General features: G+C 49.1%; 1 protein-coding gene across 3 annotated transcripts in view; it reads left to right on the forward strand.

The window, feature by feature from the left end:
• Positions 1 to 25939, forward strand: part of LOC149364866 (carboxypeptidase D-like) — a 123011-nt gene that overhangs the window by 36665 nt on the left and 60407 nt on the right. Inside the window, exon 1 of one of the 3 annotated variants that reach the window (XM_089574814.1) lies at positions 13505 to 13731. The exons of 1 other annotated variant lie outside the window; for it this stretch is intronic. The gene's annotated coding sequence lies outside the window, so the exon portion shown is untranslated. Of the gene's footprint in view, positions 1 to 13504; positions 13823 to 25939 lie in introns of those variants that run through there. One more of the 3 variants, XM_089574810.1, reaches the window with a different exon arrangement.

Consider the following 25939-nt stretch of genomic DNA (forward strand, 5'->3'; position numbering starts at 1 on the left):
GAACCCACATGAGAACCTAGAAGACCCAACGACCTACGACCCCACTGAACCGAGACCGCCGCCACTGACCAGAGAACCCATTGACCACCGACACTCCCACGAGAAACAAGTACCCCAGCCCCTGCCGTTGGGTGTGTCCACGGGTCTCGACATTGACTTCCAGAAACCGGTGGCTCCTCAGTCTTCGTGGACCTGGCTTCACCCGCTCATCATCTCTTTCATCGTGACGGCAAGCCCTTCATCTTCTCTTCTCTGTTCATACGTTCTGCCACGCCCATCGTCACGTCCTGCTTGTCATCGTCTGTGGCATTCTTCTAGTTCGCGCGATCGGGACGATCGCTTCGTGGCTCCGAGTCATGTGACGGACTAGAAGACGACGAAGCGGGCAGTGGCATGGGCAGGAGCGCTCGTGCTAGTCTCGCAGACATTAAAATCATATCATCGCCATCGGTCATGCAGTCCTTTCTTCATCGCTTGCCGTCACGTAACAATATATTCAGAAAGAGCAAATTGATGTTTATATTAATAATGTTTTTAATAAACTTTAGACATCACATCTTTTTATTCACTACTGTGCCCAAACGGCAGCATTTAAGTGAAAAAACTTTCCACTATAGCGACCGCTTCTGTTACGGCGATCAGTGAAAAGCGTGAGGCCGTGCGCGACCATCCGCGTTCGGCCTTTTCTTAAGCGACTTCCTTGCACGAACTTCCTGATTCAACGTCAGTGGGCTCATAAAGTCTGCGTAAGTGAGCGATCCTTGTAGATGTCGCCTTACTGTTTCTGTAGCTCCTATTTTTTCTACCAACTACCATCCCAGCTATTGGTCCACGGTGGTCCTTGTCTCGAATATATGATAAACGATGAAATATCTAAGGAGGAAAGTGCGCGGCAACGTTACAACCAACAGAGGAGTACGGTAATCTGCTCGTCTGGAAGACCTAAATGCACGTGCAATGAGAAACAGCTTCTGAAGTGAGCTCCGTATCAGTGCGCGCGTATCAGCTTAGTAATGACCTAATCCCGACGTGATCGCACACAAGTGTTTCGCTACCGCTCAACGCGAAAGTCGTGGACGTGCAACATGGTTCCCAGCGCAGTGGGTCAGGGGCAGTAACAAAAACCAGACTCCCACCCCCTTACTTTTTCCTTTCTCTTGCGTTGCTTTCTTTTGAGGCTTCGTTCGTGGTGGGCTATCGAAGGAAGTAGACTGCATTACCAACTAGGCCAAACCAACCTATTATGAAGTTTCTTCTGGGGAAACAGTTTTAATCTGCCAGTACTGGCGAGGCAGTAGGAGGGAGGGGGAAGGGAGGAGAGGGTGGAAAAAAGCTGGTTAGATACGTTGGGTTTATTGGTGCATCAGCAGCTAAGGCTACCCTTCCGCCAAACGACAGGAGAAAAGGTGCCATTATGCCTGACACTTAACCCTTTCCGAGAACCTCTCACGAGCATGGGATCGTGCACGTGGGAAGCCGGAAGGGAAGTTTGCCCCGGTCGTCGATTCGCATCCTTTGACAGCGCGGAAAGACGAAAGGAAGTATTCTGAGGAAATGACTCCACACCACTTCCATGCAGTGGTGTTGCATGTGAGCTGCGCTATCGGCACCGACAGTGCCTGGCACACGATGACCTTGGCTTTTTGACGTCACCTGTTTCTTCAAAGTTGAAAGGGGCGCCTCTGACGGGGCTGCCGTATACAGATACCATTTCAGATAACAGCTGCTAAGGCGTACCCGTTGCTCATCTGTGGGGCGCTATTCCTGACCTCTGATCTCCGAATTGCTGAATCACAGTCTGGTTCGGAATATCGAACGTGAAAAGAATGTCTTCGAACACTCTTGAGGTTGGCTTTCCCACGTTGCACATTCATCAAATGGCGTCGCTGCACTTGCTCTTGTCCCGGAAGTAAACGTCGGCGCCTTCTACGTCAAGAAACGCGTGAACTGCAGAAGTATTTACTGCATCCAAAACTTAAGCGATGCCACTTGATCAATGTGCAATGTGGGAAAGCCAGCCTAACGAGTTTTCGAGGGAACGTCCTTCACGTCAGACATCTCGAAGCACAATGCCGGTTCCGACATTTTAGGAATGAGTTCTCTTCGATGTTGACGGCCTTCAATTTGGAAATTTATTTTGTGCATTAAAATCAAAATTTTAAGAGCTGATCGTTGATTTAATTAATTAGTTGTCTTTTAGTTGCACATCCCTATGTAAATAATGTCCGCCTCGCTGAAATCTCAACCTGCACAGACGGCACCAAAGTGTATCTTTCATGGCTTCTGTAATAAAAATTTTTATGAAATAATTTGAAATAATCTATATGTTATTCCATGATGTTTTACTTTCTTTTTTACGCTAACGCAGCGTCACAAAAGAGTGCACATTGGCCATGCTTTAACACACTGACGTCGGAGCCGCGTCTCTCTATCTACAAGGCTTCGAATATTTCACGTGCTTTTTTAGTATTTAGAGCCTTCAATTACCTCTGTACGTTTGAAAAGCGGCGCGTCTTTTTTGCGGGTTCACACTGCGGGCAGCATTTGCCAAAACACTGTCATTCCTGTGACAATAAATGCACGCCACTTTTCAAGCGTACAAAGATAATCGGCGGCGCTAAGGACAAAAACTGTCGTCAAATTTTCGAAGACTTGCAGATACAGAGATATACGACCCCGACAAGTGTGCAGTGAGGCTATTCACTTGTACAAGAGGAACTAAACTTTCTTGATTTAATAAGGTGAATCTGATTGTGCGTTTGTACGATTTATGTGCTTGGCACGCATGTGCATTGTTTTTGAAAAAGAAAAGAGTCGTCGTTCCAATAAACCAGCTTTAAGTTGTGTTACTTCTGTCTGCTTACTACAGCGTCTTGTTTCCTGCGCAGTTTGACGTTTCAAAACCATGCCGTATGAACTAGTCTCCATCGTACACTTTCGTTACACCCGTTTCTGGGACGAGTATAGGGTGTGAATTGGTTTGGTTTGGTTTATGGGGTGTAACGTCCCAAAGCGACTGAGGCTATGAGAGACGCCGTAGTGAAGGGCTCCGGAAATTTCGACCACCTGGGGTTCTTTAACGTGCACTGACATCGCACAGTACACGGGCCTCTAGAATTTCTCCTCCAAAGAAATTCCAGCCGCCGCGGCCGGGATCGAACCCGCGTCTTTCGGGTCAGCAGCCGAGCACCATAACCGCTGAGCCACCGCGGCGGCGGTGTGAATTACAGGCGCATTTGCACCCTCAAGAGTGTTTTGATGTATCAGAACACTCTTAAAGGGGCAAAGTTCTCTCTACAGTGCGCGTCACACGGGCCTCCGCCGGTGTGGCGCACACACGACTCGCTTAAGAGGGCCATTCCAGGCGCGAACAATGACGTTGCCAGGCGGGCACTCGACCAGTGCGCTGCGCCGCGAGGCGCACCCGATGAGCTGGTCACGGGTTCCGGACAGCGGCCCTTGTTTCGCTGCTCTGGCATCCATGGAGTGGCCATTGTGGTCGATCAGCAGGCCGTGAACTCTCCACCGGCCTCTCCCCTCCGCGCGCTTACTGGCCGTGCAGAGATGCTGTTATGCATCTGGACTGACCCACATTCATCAGGACGACGCAGTCCGACTATAGGCGCCAGCTTGAAGTCGCGAAGCGAGCCTGTGCTGGTGCGCAAGTCGGATCTGTGACGCACCACATTGAATCGAATGCCCCACTCGCGGGGTCACTTTTATTTCACCGGCATGCATCGGTTCACGAGGGACGCATTGGAGCCTGAACAGAAGCACTCTTGTTCGACATGGTTGCACAATGCGAACAAACAAGCATTCATGCCTGCTGATACACTCCGCACACGTAACGCAGACAAAGGAGCGCATTTGAATAAAGGCGAGAGAAGGAAAATGCGGTTATCAAACAGAGCAGCTGCGCCAGATCGTTCTACGAGCTCGTGCTCTGCTTTTGTTTGCATCTCTGTTACGAGAATGGATGTAAAGCCAAAGGTTTGTCGCTAAATCACTGCCCTTTATACATCATCGGTGTGTTACATGAAGCCTACCTGAACTTAATTTAAAATAAAGACTATGCGACTCATTTTGTATAATTGTAGGGCACTTCTACAGCACATAACTGTGCTCAAGCACCATTCGATTACGTTGAGCTGGAACACTATAGTTGCAGGTGCGTTTCATTTGCTTTCCGCTTTGGCTTACCGCTATAGGTCATTGAACCACGAGATATGCTTCATCGTCACAATGCGGTTTTGTTAACTTAGAAACACGCATTAAAATTAGGGCTACAGCTCGGAAAATGTGAGCACGGCGAATATACATTCTAAGGAAGTTAACACCATTAACGCGTTTTGATGTGTCGGCAACTCGCGCCTTCATAACCCTAAAATAGGTGCAAGGTTGATTGAAACGCCCACTGGATGAGTGTTACAGGTACAGTTGCACCCATTTATCGATTGTATTGGGGCAAGCAACGCAACGCAATTATTATGGCGATCATCATGACAATAGCTTGTCTTTCACGGCACGCATACAGCTGTTTTGAGGAGAGGATACCTTTATTTGTGCTCGTGGAACGTTATTGGTGCGTTAATTTTGTTTAATGTTCTAAGAATAAAAAAGCCATGCCCCCAAGACAACCTAAATCCAGCAACTTTGTTCGCACAGTACGACGCCAGCGTATGAGGCCACAGAAGACTAACAATCAGGACTAAGTCGTTATTTGAGAGGGACGCACAAAAATTCTGAAGTGTAGCAAGCAAACATACGTCAAATTAGGACAACAGAAACGCAACCTGCACTTATGCTCGGCATACTTCCTCCATGTTTATACCCCCCACCTCCCTTCCGCTTTTAGAGCTGACGTAGTGGCTATGGGCATTTGAGTTAGAATAATTTATTAAATTATCGGAATATTCAGGGCGCAAACGGTAACCACAGCTCGCATCACATACCCAACAATTCTGCACGAAAACATTCTTGAACGGGAAAAAGTTTATGAGCGCAACTTTTTTCATATATCGTAATCTTTCACTGTAACCATCAATATATCGGCAGATCTCGCGTCAGCAGGCTTGAATTTTTCGCCATTAACATTTTTCTTCTATCGTCAGAAGCGTTCCTCACTGATCTTCAATGGCATTCTTGACTGCTCGATGCGATCGATGGAAACACTACAATATATATCATATCATAAGAATGCTGCTGCATATCAGAAGAATGGACCTTCAACATTTCTGCACCACTAGCTTACAGTTTTTCAATTTCAAAATTTCTGTCCACGAATGTTGGACATGAGTCGCCACCTTATTAGTTGCGCGCTTGATGAACAGCACTATACTTGTCCAGAAATTCTGAAAGCACTTGAAGTGTCAATGCGCCATATGGAGCTACAACACCACTGCACTTCCCTTATAAAAATGTACTATAGACAGTCTATAGACTTCTTATTGACTCTATTGACTTCCTATAGATATTGCTTTTTGTCTATCCATAGTCTATTGACTATCTATAGACAAAAGTCTACTGAAAGTGTATGGCCATAAATCTATAGATTGTCTATAGACTGTCTAAGGTATTTGTATTGCCTATAGACATTTGTCATTAGATAGTCTATAGACTTTATAGACAGAAGCCTATAGACGCTCTATAGACTGTCTAAAACTTTTTTTGTAAGGGTTGTGCGCCCTTGACTGGTGCATGGCAGCATTAACAACGGTGGCATGCGCAGTGAACCCTAGGAGGTTATATTAAAGTTTTAATATGACCTCCTTGAGTGAACCCTCTAAAAGCTACAAAAAGTGGTCATGCGCAAAGGGTGTATTCAGCAATGTATTCCTTTAAAGTTGATTTTTTTCCCCCACCGTGCAGCTGCACCCAAATTGTAGGACACAGAAACGATCAGTATGCAGCCAGGAAGAGCGAATGTCTACCAAGGAAAGTCGTGTGGACGGCAACGCGACGTCACAAGAGGCTGACCGCGAACATAGACGTGGAAATGCGTGCAGACCATAAACGCGGCCGCACAAACCAGTTTGTTTCACAAAACGCGGAGTGACTTTCGCAAGAGGAAAGCGAATCGGTAGCGTGGAGAACTAACGAGATGCCGACGGCTCGTTTATAGCTGTCAACGCGGTCAGCTAGACCTGACAGTAAAATGCGGTATCTAGCTCGCAGTCTGGCTTTGTTTTTCATTTCGTCGAATCTTCCTCGTTTGCCTTAAAGTGGAATTGGTTCGTTGCGAGGTTCGCTAGGAGGTCCCGCGGACAGTGTATATACTTCGGAACCTTCTCGTACAAAGCTGATTATTCTATGCACATATATCTCACGATGAAAATAAAAGACAACGATGATAATTATGATAATGATGAGGATGATGACTACATGCTGATGGGCGAGTTGATACGGCAGTATTCTGAAGAAAAAGAACCCAGAACATATCCTCTTTCAGAACCCAGCCCGCAGCCTGCGTCTATTGTTCTGCTCTCGGCGCTTTTATATTCTGCGTTAAAAAAAAAAAGATCATTTGCTAATCAACGCTTTGTGTGTGCATGTTCCGGACTTTCTTGTCGCTTTCCGCTGTTTCTTCAGAATGTCTACGCTAATTTCTTTGACTAAAAAGTCGCTCACATGAACACGTCGTAATACTGATGGCTTGCCTAATTTCCCTCTGATGCCTACGCGCAACGAAGAAACGGCATGAGTTACTGTATTTGTGTCACGTCAGCTGATTGCAGCTAAGCTAAATGTAATCAACTGCTGCGATTCAACTTGAGTGTGAGTTGCGTGATTGCCGTTGACGTAATCACGCAAGAAGCTACCTGATTTTTTTTTCGCATATGTCCAGAACTCTTCGACATCAAGTTTAATTGTGAGAATATTGTAAGGTACTGCTATGGAAATATTGAAGGGTTCCTTTTTCTGATGCGTAGTGAAATCTTTCGCTTAAAGTTTGTCCACCGCTCGCATCGAGTAGTCAAGAATGTCATGGAAAAATTCAGGGGGCACTTTGACTGTCTAAAGTGGGTAGAGGCGGAAGCGTTTTCCGCACCACCTTCGCTGTTTCTGTGGCACTGGTGGCGTCACATATAATTGAGTACTAATTATTAAGTGATGACAAATCACTAATTAATGGTCAATTACTGATTAATGCCTGAATACTAATTAACTGATAATTAATGACGCTTAAGCTTCGCCTTTAGGAGTGGAACGCGACAGCGCGTTGTAGCGCTGCCAGGGAGTCCACGGAACCCCACCACCCGTTTCGGCGGATGCCTTGCCCTTTGAACGCAACGCTTTTTGAGGAAAGGAAATGGCGCAGTAATTCTCTGTCATCTCGGTGGACACCTGAACCGCACCGTAGAGGAAGGGAGGAAGTGGGAGTGAAAGAAGATAGATAACGAGGAGCCGTAATGAAGAAAATGAAAATTGTATTTGAGGAAAGGAAATTACGCAGTAACTGTCTCACAAAATTCAGGGGGGCACTTTTTTCACCTAAAGTGTGTTCGCTGATGTGTGGTTAAGATGTTAAGCTTCGCCCCTAAGAGTGGAACGCGACAGCGTCTTGCAACGCTGCCAAGGAGTTCATAGAACGCCATCGCCCATTCGGTTCTACGCCTCGCTCGTCGGTAAATTGTTTTTTGAGGAAAGGAAATGTATCTGTCTCTCATTTGTCGGTGGACACCTAAACCTCGCCGGAAGGGAATGGAGGAGGATGAGAGTGAGTGAAGACACCGTATTCACTAGACGCGCCTTGTTCATTCCAAACCATCGAGCTGGCATGGCGGAGTGGATAGCATGCTCGTCTCTCACGCCGAAGACCGGGGTTCGATTCCTGAGCTCGACCAATTTCTTAATCGGTTTTATTTATTTATATGGCCTTACTAGTAAAGCTAATTAGGCTAATTGGGTAATTAAGCAATTAACTAAGCTCAGTCCCACTTGCTTGGAGCATCACTATACGATCCCTTCAATTGGTTGCATGGTTACTGGCCATAGTACAATTGGCCCCGTTTGAAATTCGCGCACTGCGACGTCACGACCGTTTCCACCAATTGAAAAGCGTGACATTTTCTGTCGACAACTGCTGCTTACAACGATGAGACATTAAAGGCTTCCGCCTTAAAACCAGTTGGGAACGTTTTTGACGACACAAATATCAAAAACACCCAGTAGTTACAGACATCAAAAACACCTTATAGGGTGCAAATTTCACGTACACTATAAACACGAATACGCCTATATGGGAGTAAAAAGGGAGTAAGCTGTCCTTCATCGCACAGCCCTTAATAAAACGGAGCGCTGTAGAGGAGAGCTTAATCTTTTTTTTACTCTTTTATGTTTAGAGTGTAGTGCATTGAGATAAGGAAGCCGCGCCAGCGAGTGTGCGTTGTACTTGCGGACTCATTGGTTTGTAAAGGTGTGAGTTACACACACATCAAAAACACTGTTCAGGGTGCATTGTTTTCATCGTGCACGAAGACAAAGTAGCCGCATCTGCGAGAGCGCCTCGCTCGCAAACAAAAACTATAGGATGCCGCCGCGGTGGCTCAGCGGTTATGGTGCTCGGCTACTGACCCGGAAGACGCGGGTTCGATTCCGGCCGCGGCGGCTAGAATTTCTTTGGAGGTGAAATTCTAGAGGCCCGTGTACTGTGCGATGTCAGTGCACGTTAAAGAACCCCAGGTGGTCGAAATTTCCGGAGCCCTCCACTACGGCGTCTCTTAGTCGCTTTGGGACGTTAAACCCCATAAACTAAACCAAACCAAAAACTATAGGATGCACTTATGTGCGTTAAGAGCTGAAATGAGAAAGCCTTTCCCAGTCCTCTCTTTCTCGCTGCAATTTTTTCTTTTTACTTTGTGTATCTGTATATTTTTATTTTTATTTGCGTGTTTAAAGCGTTTTAGTTTTTTATTTCTAAAATTTTTGTTTTCATTTAGTTTTTTTTTTTTTGCCAAGGAAGGACTGCTAATTCAGTTTAGCCAATGCATGGGCTGTTATGCGTCTAGTGTTGGATTGGCTATAGACCTCTCGTCGGACGAACACCACTGATGGGCCAAGAAATGCTTTCCCATTAAAACCAGCAGTCTTCATTTCGAAACGAGTCTCCCCTCAGTGCCCCGCCAACTCGGCATCCAAGACATTCCTCCGCGCGTCCCTTGCCGTCTCCTTCTCCCGCGGTCTCATTAGATCCGGGGCGACAGCCACGACTGGTTTTCCACACCTCCGCAGTTTGCGGCCACACCTCCCTTCGAGCTTTCCATTCCATTACGACAGCAGAAACAGAACAGCAACAACGAAAGCAACAACGACAAAGCAAACAGCCGCGACTGCAATGGTGGTGGCCTCAGCCGCCGCTGGCAACAGGAGCGAGAACAGATGGAAGAAAACACACACACCAGAGGAGGCATCGCGGCTCGATCAATGGCCCCGCACGTCGTAAATTGGACAGGATCGCGGGAACCTCATTTTCGCCAGCGGAGCCTCCGCGCCGCAGGTGCGCACGTATGTACACGCACACGCGGCCAGCCCGCGTCCATCATCGGCGCGGGTCTGCAGGGTGCTGCCGTGTTCGCACGCACGTCAGTCAGTGACCGCCGCGTCTCGAAGATGATGCGCCCGAGGGCGCGTCACACATAACCGGCGGCGGCTGAGCTAGGCGAGCGCGCCCGAGGGAGGATCGGTGTCGGCTGCCTATTTGCGCGAGACGGGAGCGTCAGAGCTGACAGCGAGTGCCACTGACCTCCCTTCTCCTCCTCCTCTGCTCGCATCCATTCGCGTACCTTTTTATAAACGCGCGAGCGAAGAGGGAATAGAACACCCAAAGAAGGCCCCTAGACATTCCGTCGAAAAAGTGATAGCGATGACTACGCATCGCCTCTTGCAAAAGTTTCTCAGGGAGGCCTTTGCAATTAGGGCTCCGTGGACGTCGCCATGTTGCCCGCTGGACTGTTGTTTGGTTTAGTTTGGTTTATAGGGGCTTAACGTACCAAAGCGACTCAGGCTATGAGGGACACCGTAGGGCTCCGGAAATTTCGACCACCTGGGGTTCTTTCGCGTGCACGGACATCGCACAGTACACGGGCCTCTAGAATTTCTCCTCCAAAGAAAATCAACTGCCGCGGCCGGGATCGAACCCGCGTCATACGGACCAGCAGTCGACCACCATAACCACTGAGCCACCGCGGTTTAACGTCCCAAAGCGACTCCGACTATGAGGGACACCGTAGTGAAGGGCTCCGGAAATTTCGACCAGCTGGGGTTCTTTAACGTGCACTGACATCGCACTGTACACGGGCCTCTAAAATTCCGCCTCCATCGAAATTCGACCACAGCGGCCGGGATCGAACCCGCGCCTTTCGGGTCAGCAGCCGAGCGCCATAACCACTGAGCCACCACGTAGGCCGCTGGACTGCTGTGTGCACTTTGCGCTAGTACGGTGGAAGCTGTAGTGGAACCGGTTTGCAACGCAGTTCAAAGAAGAGGCGTTTCAACATCGCCCTCAACCGATGAAAAGATCTATAGACTGTCTATGGACTCTCTAGAGACATCCTCGCCAGGCACCACCCGTCATGCAAAACAGCGGTCATTGCAGGGCTCACCCAGATCACGTGACCACTTTCATATTGCATATTGTCGAAAGCGCGCACTACACTCGTTGGTCTGGCGAACAGTTCCACTGGCCGCAGTAGTTTTAGATTAAGACGTGTCATAAATACGATTCCGTTTATTCTGGGGAAAGTATCCTGCGCAGACAGCGCTATAAGGTGACGCAAGCAAATGGGAGACAAAACGTTTTGCGCCAGATTTGAGGCAGTGCGTATGTATGAGACTGAAGTACCGCGGCGCACAAATGACAAAAAAAAGGAGGAATAACTGACAAGACAAAATGCTAATCGGCAAATATGAGCTATTAAAATCTTCTTCCTTCGTTATGTTCTTTTATTTCCAGTAGGCTGTCCTTCGTACAAATCCACGTAATTGGTCAGTTGCACAACTCCTCCAAGAAATTTTCACTGAAATACATAACCTTTAATGCCGTTCGCAATCGAGGTGATACGCTACTGACTGTTCCTCATAAACTGCGTGAAATTGGTTAATTATTGGGGTTTAAGGGAATGCGCGCATCGAAGAAGCTGAAGGGCGCAGTACCGGTATCATATGCCTATACTTTCCTTTTTGGATCCTATTCCGTTCTTATCGTCCGCCTCTACAAAATGTAGATATTGGAGGCAGTGGCGTCTCTTGAGACAATGCGGGCGAAAAGGCTCACAATGGAATCGAATTAGAATAGGAAAGTCATATGTCCTCCCTGCGTAGTACTCGCTTGAAAACAACAAAAGCGCATCGAGTAATGTGGCTTCCATGTATCCTCGGCGCTTTGTATTTCGATCCTCGATCTGCGCACAGCAAGGTGATTCGGCGAACTCTCCTAGACGAACTCTCGGCGAACAGCGCACATCGAGGCGATTCGGCGAACTGTCCGTGACGAACCCTCGACGAACGCTCTGTTTCAGCGCAGCGTTTGTTGTCCGCTGCGGCTGTAACGTCGGAATCGGGCGCGTGGGAAGCACAGCGCGGGCGATAGGGCAAGAGGGACTTCGTATTCAAGAGAAAACGCCATCGTTGGCGGCATCGCCGCTCGCGCGCTTCGTCGCAGATGCATGCGGCGAAGAAAAGAAAGCAGAGCGGCCACTTTATCACGGAAATAATCAGGCGTATAAGTTCTGCGCCACTTGGGTCGATTCCAATGAGCCCCCGCTACTGTATCGGGGCACCATCTCAATTATTCGCCGCCTTGCGCAACGAGAGCGCATAGCGCGCGAAGTCCGGGTGCGTCGGGTGATCCCCCCGCAGCGTATAATGGGTTCGCGCCGCCAGGCGGCCGGGCGTCGAAGGTGATGAGGGAGAGGTCGGGGGGAGAAGAAGATGGCGCCATGAAGATCCCGTATGCTCGTGCCCATCCACGTGCCTACGGCCCCTACTGCTTCCATCGGCCTCGGATACTTGTTGTTCCCATGGGAAGCCGGCCTATTATTGCCCCAGCCGACCGTCATTGTAATCGATGCCATACAGGCTTTAAAGTACCAAAGCGGCGCATGGACTATGAGAAACGTCGTATAGTCCATGGAGGGCTCCGGATTAGTTTCGTCCACCTGAGGTTCTCTATCTTGCACTGACATCACACAGTACACGGGCGTCTTTTGAGTTTCGTAGCCAGTGAAACACGGCCGCCGCGGCCGATATTCAACCCGCGTCTTCGGGCTCAGCGGCCGAGGGCTCTAACCAGTGAACCGCCGTGGCGGGACTAAGGTGATCAAGACTTGCACTTCGTGCGAGACGCATAATTATTTTGCAGAGAAAGCCTGAAAATGTTACTTTCTGAAGGGTGAACGGCGTATCCATCGTCATATGTCGTACCTGGAAATCCCCGCTTTGACCTGCTTCACAACGAAGAACCCAACTGTTGCCATATGGAACGTAGGCGGCTGGTTAGAATACACCCCATGCCCAGAATAACCTGGAAGCCCAGGAAGCTGTCCTGTCGCTTCTTTACCCCGGGCGAAAGAGAAAGATCGTTGAGGAGCCTTTTTTTTTTCTATCGATCAACCTCCGCGACAACAAACAGGAGAACTTGAGTTTCTCTTTGCGTGACATACGTTATGCCCCACTTCTTCAAAAAAGCCTCACGGAATGCAGCTCTTAAGTACGGAAGAATGCGTCAATTCCGGTACAATCGTCTCCTTGGTGTCCACTTGGAGAATACGCTCTCCGCACCTCATGTCCTTCAAGCCGGCCTTCCAGGCTCGCACCGAACCTGTATCCCGTCACGCGACCGGCGGATTCTAAGCCATGCAGGCCCCCGTTAGTGAGAATTCATGGGAGCTACGGTGCGGAAAATGAGTTACGGACTCCCGAGCGCCAACTCCAGGCAGGCTGACCAATTTTTGTGCCAAATATCCGCTATGTCTATCACCTTGGTGAACACAATTCCTGCTGCTGTACCGCTGTAGTATTGGCTCAAGGCATTGTGTTTATTCGAACGGTGGTACGTGGACACAAAAGCTACATGGTACAGGCGCCGGCAAACTGGTAGAGGTGTGGGATGGATGAAGGAGCGGGGCACAAAGTGGTGGCGGGATGACCGCCGGTTTCGTACTCCTCCCACCATAGCGAAACGTATAGCGAGCCACCTCTTCCCGAAGTGAGGATGGCCGGCCGCTCGTGCAGCCGCGCAACCTCCAATCTACACCGAGGGTGCGGGCGAGCGAGGAAGAGATAGCGCAGCACGCGCATCGTGGGTCAGGAGGCCGTGACGTTGGCGGCGGCCCACACGCAACTGCGCTCTAACTACGCGGCTAAAGAACCTGCGCGCAGACGGCTACGGAGGCAGGCCGTGCCCCCGGGAGCAGAGCGAGCGAGATGCGCTCCCATTGCGTCGATCGGCGTCAAAGGAAAGAAGGAGCGAAAAGTAAAGAAGGAAGGAGCGGCTGCGTGCGTTGCCGACCAGCGGCGCGGCGGCGACGACGGCGGACGGTCGGGTGAAAGTGCGCGTCCGCCCTCGTGTGGGCGACGTCGGCTGCTGGCTAGCGCTGTACTACTCCACTCGTTCGCCGGGCACTGGGCCAGCCGGGTCAGGCCTTCGCTGCGCTCACCGCCACGCGCACCGGCAGCTCGCTACCACCAGAGCACCGCTCCTAGCGCCGCCGCCGCAGCTCCGGCCGTCCGAAGGTGCGTGCGTGTGTGTGTGGTGTCGCACGTGGAGTGGAGTGGTCGCGGACGGACGCGACGCGCAGCGGACGGCTCGACTTTGCGACGGAGGGTGAGTGGAGGGTGCACGTGTGTGGGGAGCTCGTTAATAAATTAAGCGAGCAGAATGGTTCTGCGCAAAACAGCGCCGTGTGACAACGTCGCGTACCTGTTGCTGAGTCTCACCGGTGTGGGGAGACTGCAAATGCCTTTGAGCTGGTATACGCATTAAGTAACGGTAGAAGCGAACCAGGAAAGGATATGTCGCGCATGAAACCAACAACCGGTGCAGAGTCTGTTGTATGACAAAAAAGTATCGTGTGACGAGAAATGCACTCCGCAGGGAGTCGGTCGAAATGTAATATGATGTTTGATGTGTTGTAGGACATTGGCTACTTCGGCCATTTTGTGCCAGGTCGAGCGCTGGTATTCAGATGGAACAGAGAGGGCCATGTATAGGTAGCCCGAGGCTCTAACCCAGAGCAGCACCAAATGGAGATTTCTGGAGGCGGTTATTGTCGTGGGCTAACCTCACCTCTGTCCGTCGGCTTCGTCTAGCTCGCCTAAGTAAACATGCTGTGCCAATTTACGCTCTGGATGCACCGTTCCTGAATACAGGCGGCGCTCAGGCACACAGTTTGTTGCCGGCATGCATTCTTTGCTAGGCTAGCATCGCCTGTAGCTAATTTACTTCCTTTCACGACGATCGAGTTGATGATGGAGTTTATGAGCCGTCATTTCGTCATCCCTGTATTCCAGTGAGTTTGGTCGCAGCAGCTCACAAGAGCGCGTGCCGAAACTCAGCCTGGTTTCGATAGCTTATTCTGCAGTTTCTTTCGACATACGCGACTACACTCCCACCTTTTTGATCTCTCCCATTCTGCCACGTTTCCGGTTTCTGTCGTGCTGAGCAAGTAGAACCGTAATGGGCGGAGTGGTTGGGAGAACGCAGAGTCGCACACAAGGATGCTTCGTATGGGTTATGATGCGCGGTGTGGGCCGTATATTATTACCTAGAGACGCTCGCCCGCGCAGTTTCCGTCTCCGTGGACTCAGCACAAGACCCCGGATGTTCGCAGTGTCCCGTGGGAGTCCGGAAAAAGCGCACATTCATTATCAATCAACGAGCACATGAACGAACCCAATCAGCATAGGTAATCGGGCCAATATTGCAAATGGATGGGCCCACTCTGGTCTTTTGTAGCACCGGCCTTTGCCAATACGCTGCCAATATTGGGCCGATCGCCCATGCTGCTTGGGAACTGAACATTGCAATGTTCACTTTCTGCCGCGACATTCGCTGTGAAAGTCTAAATCCTGTAGCCTGTAAAGTACTCCAGTCTCGTGAAATTTTGAGACCAGATATACTATCGGCTGTCATGAAACGCATTCAGCAATGTGAAAAGATCTAAAACAAGAATTTTTTGACGCCTAGCTGTCTGCGTTTGGGGTGGAACCTGGATTCCCAAAAGTAACGAATACCCATATATTTGTAAATGCACTGTATACTTGGCATCAAAGAAGATGAAGGGGTGGGATTGTTAGTAGAAGAAGAAGAGCACCTGTGTAGTGACCTTTCATTCATTCATTTCATTCACTTATTAGGTCCTCAAAGGTCCCATTTAAGGGGTATTACATGAGGGGTGGGCGGGGAGTACGGCAGTTATGAAAAAAAAAATGATTTTCGATGGCAGTTTTGAATTGTTGAAGATCTTAAAGGAAAAAGCGATATGGCCGGGAAGGTCGTTCCAGTCCAGGGAAGTACGGAGGAAAAATGCTTTTTGGAACTTTGTGGTATGGGCGCGCTGGGGGTAGTCTGCTTTGGGATGGCTGTGACGGGATAAACGATGGGCTGGGCGGATGAGTGCGTTGTTCGGTGGCAAGCTGTGAAAAAATGTATGATAAAGAGAAAGGCGAGCTAGTTGACGACGGGATAGGCGAGCTAGTTGACGACGACGAGCCTTGTAGTAGGCTTTTATTATTATTATCGTGCACAGTATATATACTACACAGGCACGTATCCAAGGATGCCACCCCTCTATCGACTCAAGAAATTATCTTGGGCCCCTCACATAAAAAAAAAAAAAAATCCTGGCTACGTGTCACCGTACTATGTATATTACGTGTGGTTGCGACGGCAGAAAGATTATCGCTATCGTCAGCGCTACCAGTGACTGATTTATTGTGTGATTTTGTAGAAAGTTTAATGCTCAGTCGAAATTTCAGTATCACCAAATTGTCTACGTAGGCAGCATGTCACAGCTATAAATGCTTTAAATGCATTCCTGCAGTACACAGTCTGGTCCGGCGTTTGCACGGATATGAGTGGAAGACATTTTGTTTAGGCAGAATAAATGCCGATGTGACTATACAGTTATCACTGCTTAAACATCGATGACGCGCTGTTCGAAAGTGATAACGAACCGTGCTTGTTTATTTTGCTGCAGTTATCATTTTTGTGACCTTGCACTCGCGTTTGAATGGTCTCGTTCGCGTTTCAAAAGGCAACGCGCCGATAGATAATCTGCCCGTTCCGCTTTGGAGCACTCAGTGCCGTGGATGCGATGGTGCTCCTTGAACTCTTGAGCACTCCAGTACGACCGCACTCCGCCTATGTGAGCGATCTGCACCGTCTGCAGGAGACGATCGCTACGCGTCGTTCAAGACGGCTCGCGTGGGTTCCCTAATGGCTTTCCGATAAACTTGCATCGGAGTTGCTCCCAAATCAATGCAGTACGCCGGTACGCAGGGACCCACGGTTTAGTGGAGCTCTATGCGCACCGGTGCAATTATCGAGCATGAAACAGTGCACCGGTTGGCACCAGTGCGCACCAGTGTCGCTTATTGAACATGCTATAAGAGGAGAGGAGCTGCAAATCTCGACAACCTGATTTTTTATCCGTCTCGGTCAGTAGAAATCTACGCTCTGGTATCCCAGGGTTATCGACTGGCTTCGCCGTGGAGAGGGTGCGGCCATAAATTGTGGCCAGAAAGAAGAAAAAAATTCAGAGCTTTCTCATTTGAGTCGCCACTCCCTATTCGCCCCTCGTTTTGCGTTGTATAGCACGCACGGCCGAATACCAATTAGACATTTGCGCTCGTACCGATTACCGCTGAGCTTAGTCGTCCTGCTCTTGTTCTTATGCTGAGGTTGTAAAGGACGAATGCGATTCCAGTATGCAGCTGTAGGTCTCTCGATAATGCCTTGTGCGGTCTGTGGCACTGACCGGCTTGGACCGCGCGTAATGCAGTTGCGTTACGCAGCAAAGGTAAATAATTGACCGCGGGCTGTCATGTACCCGACTTAGGTCTAGGATTTTGGCGTGAATATGGGGAAACTCGCTGTTCTGACACGTTCAGGGGAATTCCCGCTGGTCGGCACCTGAGAAAAATAGGCGACGGAGACCAGTTGTTCCTGCGTTGTTGTTCCAGTTGTTCACACTCTGAACATAAAGGAGTAAAAAGAAAGTAAGTTGTTCTCTAGCGCACAACCTTTTATGAAAGGGAGTGTGCTAGAGGACATCTTACCCCCTTTTTATTCCTATATAGGCGTATTCGTCTTTAGTGTGCAGAACATGTATACCTTTGTTATGTAGTTAAATGTCATGGACACGCGTGTCTTCGTCTCCATCTGTTTTACCGGTTTTTCAACGCCACTGCAGCGCCGTTATTTAGGACAACAGTAAGTTGCCATCGTTATTTCTTCTTCAGTCATGGGTATTTGCAACTGATGAGACTTGCGAGCAGTGGGACCAAATAGGATATGTTGGCATCCACAGAACGAGCTTGAAACATGCATATTCTTAATGGCTCTTGAAATGGGCACAGTAAGATAGAAAAATCTAATCAGCTCCTCATGACACGTTGTCATGGAGAAAAATATCGAGAAAGAAAAACGTTGTGCTAAAGGTCACTAGCGGGTAACAATTACTCAATTAGTCATAACTGGCAACGGAGCCACAGGGTCTTGAACGGCTCTGACTCATTGCCTGGCGAATGAAGAATAACAACGTCTACACATCTTCCAGCACATGGCACGGTCCATCTCTCTCTCTCTCTTTTTGTATGCTGACATTTTACGTAATAAACTGGTGACCTCAGACGAAGTGAACACTGCCGAATGGAAACGATGGCAACAGCTGTTCCTTCCGCTAGCAGAATTCTTTACATTCCTCTCGCTTCAAGTTTATGTTCCTTTCACCAAGTGTCCAAAACGTCTTCGAGGTCCGCGATTTCGCGAAAAAAATGCAGCCATACAGCAATAAAAGAGACCGCTCCTCCTTGCACAAAGGCTGAGCAGTAAACTGAAGCTGAAGGACGAATGCGGTGTGTATCACGGCAGTTCAGTTCTGTAAAAAATAAATAAATAAAAGAACAATAACTGATTCATCAGTGACTAGAGTTTCCGGCATTTGCGCAGATGTGGCTTCGGGCGGCTGAAGCGGCCGGATGTCCATGATTGCTTGTCTCTTTTCAGATACGCGTTTCTTCACTTAGTCAAGCAGGAGGAAAAACGGATGGTCATGAAAGTAATACACGGTCAAGGCTGTTTTAAACTGCCAGCCAACTCGGCATTGAGCGTTGCGACGCATGTGGACGAAATCGAGACGGGAATGTTCTCTCGTTCTTGGAGAGCCAGTTTTTCGCCTGAGTTCGGTTCTTTCATTTGCGTTTTACTACTTTGTGACTAATCCTTCTCTCCGCTTTTGCACGAATTTTTCCGTTCTTGACCCTTGTTTCTTTTGTTTCATTTCGCGTAAAACGCCCGAAGGCGGACACCTGATTTGACTTTCGTCGTCACTGCATGACACGTGAACTGTTGATGAAACTGATGGCTGTGTCTTAGCCCCAAGCTTGACGGCATGTGGGTGTAAAGAGTATTCGCCATGTGATGTTCATGTGCAGCACATGCCGCATGCTCGTGGTTTCAAATGTGACGACAGCGGAGTAGCCCGACATACCATCCCTCCGTGTTCTGTTCATTTTTCACAGCCAGGGATGGACGAAAACGTGCGCTGAATACATTTGAATTTATTGCAGCTACCGTTCGCGATGAGGTGCCGCAAAGTTCAGCATTACAGAAACAGGATCCGCCATTCCTCGGCGAATATCGGAAAGCGCCGATCTAAATGGATCGCCCTGTTTGCTCTGTCGTTGTGCAAAAAAGAGAGAAATATATGCCGCCAACTTCGTAGGGCGAAAAAATTTGGCGGATAAACTTGTCGACGTTTAAGAAACTTGTGTGTGAGGCAGGTGTATAAATTGCCGCTTACTGCACGTATGTTGTCAATTGAGAATGTCTGAGTATCTTTCAGCTGTCTTCAAGGCTAACGCGTGCTCCGCTGTTGCCCGTGTACGTCAGCTTCGGTAACGTAGATCATCATGACGTTGACTCTCACAGCAGCGATTAAAAATGATGTGTCTTACCAGGCGCATGCTTTAAGAGACACTGGGGCGTATACCTCCTACCTCATACACACCCAGGCTTATTTTTATTCCATCCTCCCTCCCCTCTGAAAATTGAAGCCTAGATTTTCGCAATATAGAGGTTTGATCTCTTTAGGAAACCGGATTCTGCGTGTATCTCAACAATCTCACCGAAGATGAAGGCACACAGGGATGGAAACACGGTTGCCATGTGAAACAATGAGTGAAGTTCACCTTGTCGAAATAGCCTCGAAAAAAAAAATACTACGGGACAGGCGCATTTGTGATGGCTGTCGTGCGGTGACTTTTCAGTCTGACGAGTAAACACTTTGGCCTTCTGTTAGCCATTAGCAATTTTTGTTCTTGCTCACCGAATAGTTGACAGTTTATCTCTGTCTTTATTCTAGGCTCTGCGACAGCGATGTTCATAACCGCCTAATTTCACGACAGGTTGCCGAATCTAGGATTTCCGTCGCTCATCTACAGTGAAGGCAACAAGTGGCACAAGAGAAGCCCAATGTCGCACACTGGTCGTCAGTATGCCATTGTGGAGAAGCGCTACGGGGAGAAAATGAGAGCAGATCTAGGAAAGTGCGGAGAGTCGTCCTCATTGTATGCGGAGATCATCAGAGAGGCAGCCCGGACGAGGCAGAGCGCAGAAAATGGACCGGACGGTGGAACTCGATGGATCCGCTTGCCATCCCGCGTGTATACCGACGGTCCCATTGTCCTCACGCGGAGGATCGGCATCGAGAACAATGCGGCCGGGCGGCATGACGGCGGGGTGGCACCTCCCATAACTCTTCCTAATTCTGCACCACCGTATTGTATGCGCACATGCACTCGCACGAGAGGAAAGTGGTACGGTGCTCAAACACAGAAACGGGGTCGGGACGCCTTTGTTTAGCGAGAGTGACACCATCGCCATCTCGTTATTAGCTGCGCGGTCACGTTGGAACAGTGGTGAGTTATGCTCAGTCAGGGCAGCCTGATATGTGATGTGTGAACGGCGTTACAATTTCACCTCCTGATTAGCTCACGCCAGTCCAGTAGCTTCCATGTCACTGCATGGTTTCAGCGAGTGCTTCAAAGAGCTGTTTTTCACAAAGGCTGCTATGCTGATCCATCAGTTTGTACTTCCGTACAGTGGATATCTGCGTACGGTTAGTGAACCATATTGGCTCCTTAGCCTAATCTCGAGCATGCTTCCGCGCTGCCAAATTCTGGACGTGAGCAAGATAGTGGCGCCGACTATACGCCCGGCAGTGAGCCATCGGTGACGCACTGCAGGTTTTCTTTTCTGAGTCTATAGAAGTTCACGTGAATGCCGCAAGTGGCGAGGCAGTCTGCAAACCTCCGTGTTTAGGGCTCGTCAGAACGCCACATTTCGATGCATGGACCGGCATGATAATAAATCTTAGGGCATTGATGTAAGGGCTGAGACCTTCCTTAGCTGACTAGCGGCAGTGACAGGCAAGCAAAGGAAGCATTGACCACGTCGTGTCCGAGCGCGTTCGCGTGTGCGCGAGTGAGTCATCGTGTCTTAGTTGTTGTCCGTCCTCACCACAACAGACACGCGGCCAGGCTGGCGTCACTCACTTTCATCCAGTATTCAAAGATCGCGCGGGTACGCGAGAGCTTGCGCAAAAGCGGCATATTCGAGCGCGGCGGCTCGCTGTGAAGAGAGTGAGTGAGTGGGAGAGAGACAGACTGAGAGAGGGGCTGCCTTCGAATTCAAAATGGCCTTGTCGTCGGTTGGCCTTCGTACTTCTCTGGCGCATACAAATTGACAAAAACTTCCCAGGACGAATGAGCTCTGGAGTCATTTGCTTTCTTTTTTATTGTAGTATCAGTGCTATACGATCGGAGGTTATTCACATGCTCAGGTGAGCGCTGTTGCTTTGCACACTGATAGATAGTTGCTAACGTTGAAAGCACTCTTCACCCTCTCTTATATACTTGCTCGTTCGAACGCACCGGTAGCAGAGATTCAAACTGAATTGGAAACATTTTTAAGCGTTGAGTGTTGTTCGGTCACTTCATTGAATGACTGATTTATTGATCGATCTGTCAATTAATTAATTCACCGACTGTATTATTGATTACTGTTGTTCCCACTAACGTTCCTTCCGTGATAAACGTTCCTGGCTAGGTCCCTGTTGCTGACATCTGCTCACGACACCCAGTAACACATGACGGGAAGACCTTATGCTCTGGGCATGCGTACTTGCCTGCCGACTGCACGTTCTTGTTACAATCTAAACATTTTCAGCTTTTTATGCAGTAAACCTAGGCGCTGCTTTTTCACAAAGCAGTGAGTGTAACAAAACATTTACCGTTTTAATCAGTGCTCCAGCCGCGCGCGGAGTCGTTCCCCTCTGCCGCTGTGTGCCGCTATGGGCACACGTGCGACGCGCATTGTTCGTCCCGGCCGCTCTTAGTGGGTCAGCGTGGTGCGTCAACAAACGGGGCCCGCTTTGTGGATGCCGCACTATGCACGTGCGTGTGCGTGTGTGAGCAAACAGTGGAGACAGGAGACGCGCCAGGCTGCCGAACAAGGCCGCTACGCCGTTCGGCCTGCTGCAATGTGAATGCCAAAGGGCGCCGCTGGACTCTGATGAGCACGACTGCGCGCTGGGAGGAGAAGGAGGCTGCAGCGTCTATTGTCAGGCCTGCGTTTTCAACACGTGTAACCCCAACCCCTTGTGGACAGAAAAAAAGGAGGAAGCAGTCGTTTTGCCGGCGATGGTGCAGTGGGTGATGAACAGGACTGGCATTCTCTCTGCAATATAGCGGCTTTTTGTTCATCCTCACTTTGTGTGCTTTGAAGAAAAACAAATGGAAACGGAAATGTTATATGTGGAATTGAAAGGCGCAGTTATTTTCGTGCTTTAGGTGGACACCTAAGCCACGCTTCTCGTCGAGGGAAGGGGTGAAGGAGAGAGTGAAATGAGGCGGAGAGAAAGAGACGCCGTAGCGGAGCACTCCGGATCAGATTAGACCATCTCGAGATCTTTAGCCTGGCCTGACATCGCACTGAACGCGGGAGCTTTTCTTTTGCATTTCGCCGCCATCAAAATGCGGCTGTCGTGTCGTGGCGTGGTTACGACACCAAGGCATCGGGCTGAGAGGCCGAATGGCAGCGTCTATTAAAACGTTGCCACAAATGGAGAATATGTACTTGATTGGCTTCGCTTATTGGGGTTTAACGTCCCAAAGCGACTCTGGAAATGAGGGACGCCGTAGTGAAGGGCTCCGGAAATTTCGACCACCTGGGGTTCTTTAACGTGCACTGACGTCGCACAGCACACGGGCCTCCAGAACTTCTCCTCCATCGAAATTCTGCCGCCGCGGCCGGGATCGAACCCGCGTCTTTCGGGCTAGCAGCCGAGCGCCATAACCGCTGAGCCACCGCGGCGGGGTAATATGTATTCGAAGATAGAGGTGTGTGCCTATAGCATCTCCACTCATGATAATACGCAATAGCCTTGGGTACCATTAATACATGCTGAGATGCACGCATGCAAACGCAAAGTTACAAATGTATGTAGTTAAACTAGAGTACCAGACATGTGAATGCGTGGTGCGGTCGCACTACGTTGCTCCTTTATATATATACAACTATTTCCGCAGTCTCATCTCTGTTGTGACTTCTCGTCCATAAACTTGATCTTTAAACGCGGGGCCTTCCTGTAATAGCAGGCTGGTATAGGAATTGTAAACTCGCATTTCCCTTCAGGAAAACAAGGCAGGCCCAGAGCTGCACTTAATTAAATTCAGATCAGAACCGTCCTCGCTCCTTTGTAAAGAGATTTAAGAGTATTTGACGAGCGTAATTGTTGTCTAGTTATGAATAATTAACGCGTGGCTCGATTTCAGTTCACGCCTCTTGCCCCGCGACTCGTGGTCGAAAGGCGCGCTTTCCTCTACGACCTGCCGAAAAACCGAGAGTGGCTTGCGCGCTTGCCCCGAATCGATAGAATGTGCCTCGGCCAGCTGACGCTCGCCGACGTGAAGGACACGTGCGGAGGAGATCGCATTCGAACCCAGCGCACCTGCCATTGCCCGTAAAACGTCTGGAGCGGCTCGTGCCGGAGCTGACGAGAGTAACAGAGATACACGCAAGAATGGGTTGGGTGAAACGGAAAGAACTAAAGGAAAATGAAAACAGCGCTTTCGATTTCTTCTTTGGCGGCTCAAGCATCGAAAAAAAAAAAAAATCGGACGTGCTCATTCAACAAGAACTCATTTTCTCCATGACATAGCCTTGCCGGCATCCGTGTGTCAACCGAATTACGTTTATATATATATATATATATAACAGAAACAGAACAAAACTCATATGTTGGGTTGCAAATAGCAATGAAAATTCCCTGACGACTTCCTTGAAACCTGTCTCGCCAAATGTAAGGAAAGATCGCGTGGGGTGTGCCAACTGTGCGTGTTGCAAATGGATAAAAAATTTCTGTCGGCAGAGATTGATCGTTGTATCCAACAAACATCACAGCCTGAACGAGTGATCGCAGGCACAACAAAGTGAGAGCATGTCAGGCTTGGTTCTTGATCGTTGTATCCAACAAACATCACAGCCTGAACGAGTGATCGCAGGCACAACAAAGTGAGAGCATGTCAGGCTTGGTTCTTGCGGTGTTCTTATTCTTCCGTTTTGTTTACTTTTCCTGTGACGTATTCATCAAGCTCTCTATATCCCGTGTGGCGAAGAAAACATTTCCGAGGTGGTCTTTATTCGTGTACTTCTTTCCTTTCCCTTTAAGAATTGCCCCAGTTCTGGAATTCCTCGCTGACGTTCCCTCTCCCGCCACTTGCGGGATGACTGACTGATTGAAAGGGAAGATCTATAGAATAAGGCAAGGCGGACGGGCGGACTCGTCTACCGCATCTCACGGCTGCCTAAGGCCGTAGTCATTTTCCGGAACGTGTCCTAATCCGTCTTCCACCACGTGAAGGCTGTGGTGAAAGCAAGGTTTGGTTTTGTTAGATTAGGTTACTGCGGCTCTGCGTCCTTGCTTTCACTAGCGGAATGAATGTTTTTTTTCTGTCTGCTTGTCTTTTGAAACAAGAAATTATTGCCATCATTTCTCTTCCCTACTGAACAGAGATTCCTCGAAGCTTCTGTTTCTCCTTGTCCTCCTATCCAAATGTTCATACAGGCAGCTCGGTATCGACATTTGTACTGCCTGGCGACCTTAACTGGCGCTGCACGCAAACGCTTCAAGCCACTTGAATTGAGAGGCCATCTCCTATTTGCAGCCAGAATCTGAGACGCATAGAGTCAAAGATCGGTGTGTCACCGGAGTTGAATTGAAGAAAGCGCTTCAGTCCGGGCGTATGTAATTGCCTCGAGAGAACCTTTTTGTTGGTGCGTCGCGACGCTACCTTTGTAGCATACAGACTCAGGCTTCGTATGGCTGGCATCGCATTGTGAAAGAATCAACCCGCGGATACAAAAGGTGGAAGGTATAGAGCTTTCCACTGTTTACAGCTTGATTTAACGCACGCGCCTTTTGGACTGTGCCGCGCATGCGTGGTAGGATGACTGCTTGACATCGGCAAATTGAAATGCGCTGCTGCCACAGCTTATGGAAATATGGCTGCGCCAAGAAGGGCAAATTTGAAAAGGTCTATACTCACAACGAAAACTCATGTTTTAAGTACTTCTTTTAGACTGACAGGTTATATTAGCTTGCTGCGTCGCGAAGTCCCCGCGGCAGACATTGAAATTTCATTATGCGCTGATTTCCGCACAAAATCCTTAACCTCGAGGCTTGCTCTAGCTAGCATCCGCTTATGACCCCTGCATAGTATTGGCTGCCGAATAGCCAGCGTAGTGCTTTTGTGCCAACGGGATTTCCGCGTACACACCGTTAGACACAAGTGCAGAGCGATTGTGCTTCCGACAGCGTGCATTGAGTGCGGTTGACATGCAATCATCTCCGCAAACAACGTTCTCTGGCCGAATGCGGGATGTTTGCGGCAATTTCCGTCTGTTCATCCGTGTCTACATTCGTTCTGTCTTACTTTTTTTTGCAGCTGTAGATGTATAAGGGACTTTTTCTTGGGTAGACGACGTCCGTTTCCAGCGTAGTGTGTCGCAATCGAAAACGTGATATGACAATCCGGTGAGCCAGCGCCACGTGAGCGGGTGCCGCGATGGCTGCTCTCGAGGATTCAGTCTGAGCCAGTCACGCGTTGAAACATCAGACTACGTGAGGCTGGCACACGTGGCAATATTGTACGTGTTACTGGCGCGTAGGCAATATGGACGTTGTGGGTCACGTATGTGGGAAAGTATCTACTCTTAGCCTGTGCTGTGCTGTGCATGTGTCGGACACTGGTTACATTCGTGGGAGACACATATAAGACCCACAGACACGCACAAGTGCAACCTATCTAAGGCCCACATGGGTCAGTCTTACCTGTAACTTTCGACCACACATAAGGTACACTCCACACAGCGGCCAGAACACCTGGATAACATTTTCATTAGCCTGCTGGAACTGGAGGTCGCGGCCTACTATACTCAGACGCTGTGCCTATATCCTGGACAAAGCGCTCTCTACAGTTATATGACACGTTGTTAGAAAGAGTTAAATCCGTATTCTCAGTAAAATTCTTTCCGTATTTAACCGCTCGCTTCCAGCTGCCATTTCTTAGCTTTCTCGCCGCCATAACAGGGTGAACGTGAAGGAAAAGGATCTTCGGACGCTTCCACTCTTCTATAGTCGGATACAACTCAAGAACG

The sequence above is a fragment of the Amblyomma mixtum genome, chromosome 2, assembly GCF_055824585.1.
Source record: "Amblyomma mixtum isolate Tamu chromosome 2, ASM5582458v1, whole genome shotgun sequence".
Lineage (NCBI taxonomy): Eukaryota > Metazoa > Arthropoda > Arachnida > Ixodida > Ixodidae > Amblyomma > Amblyomma mixtum.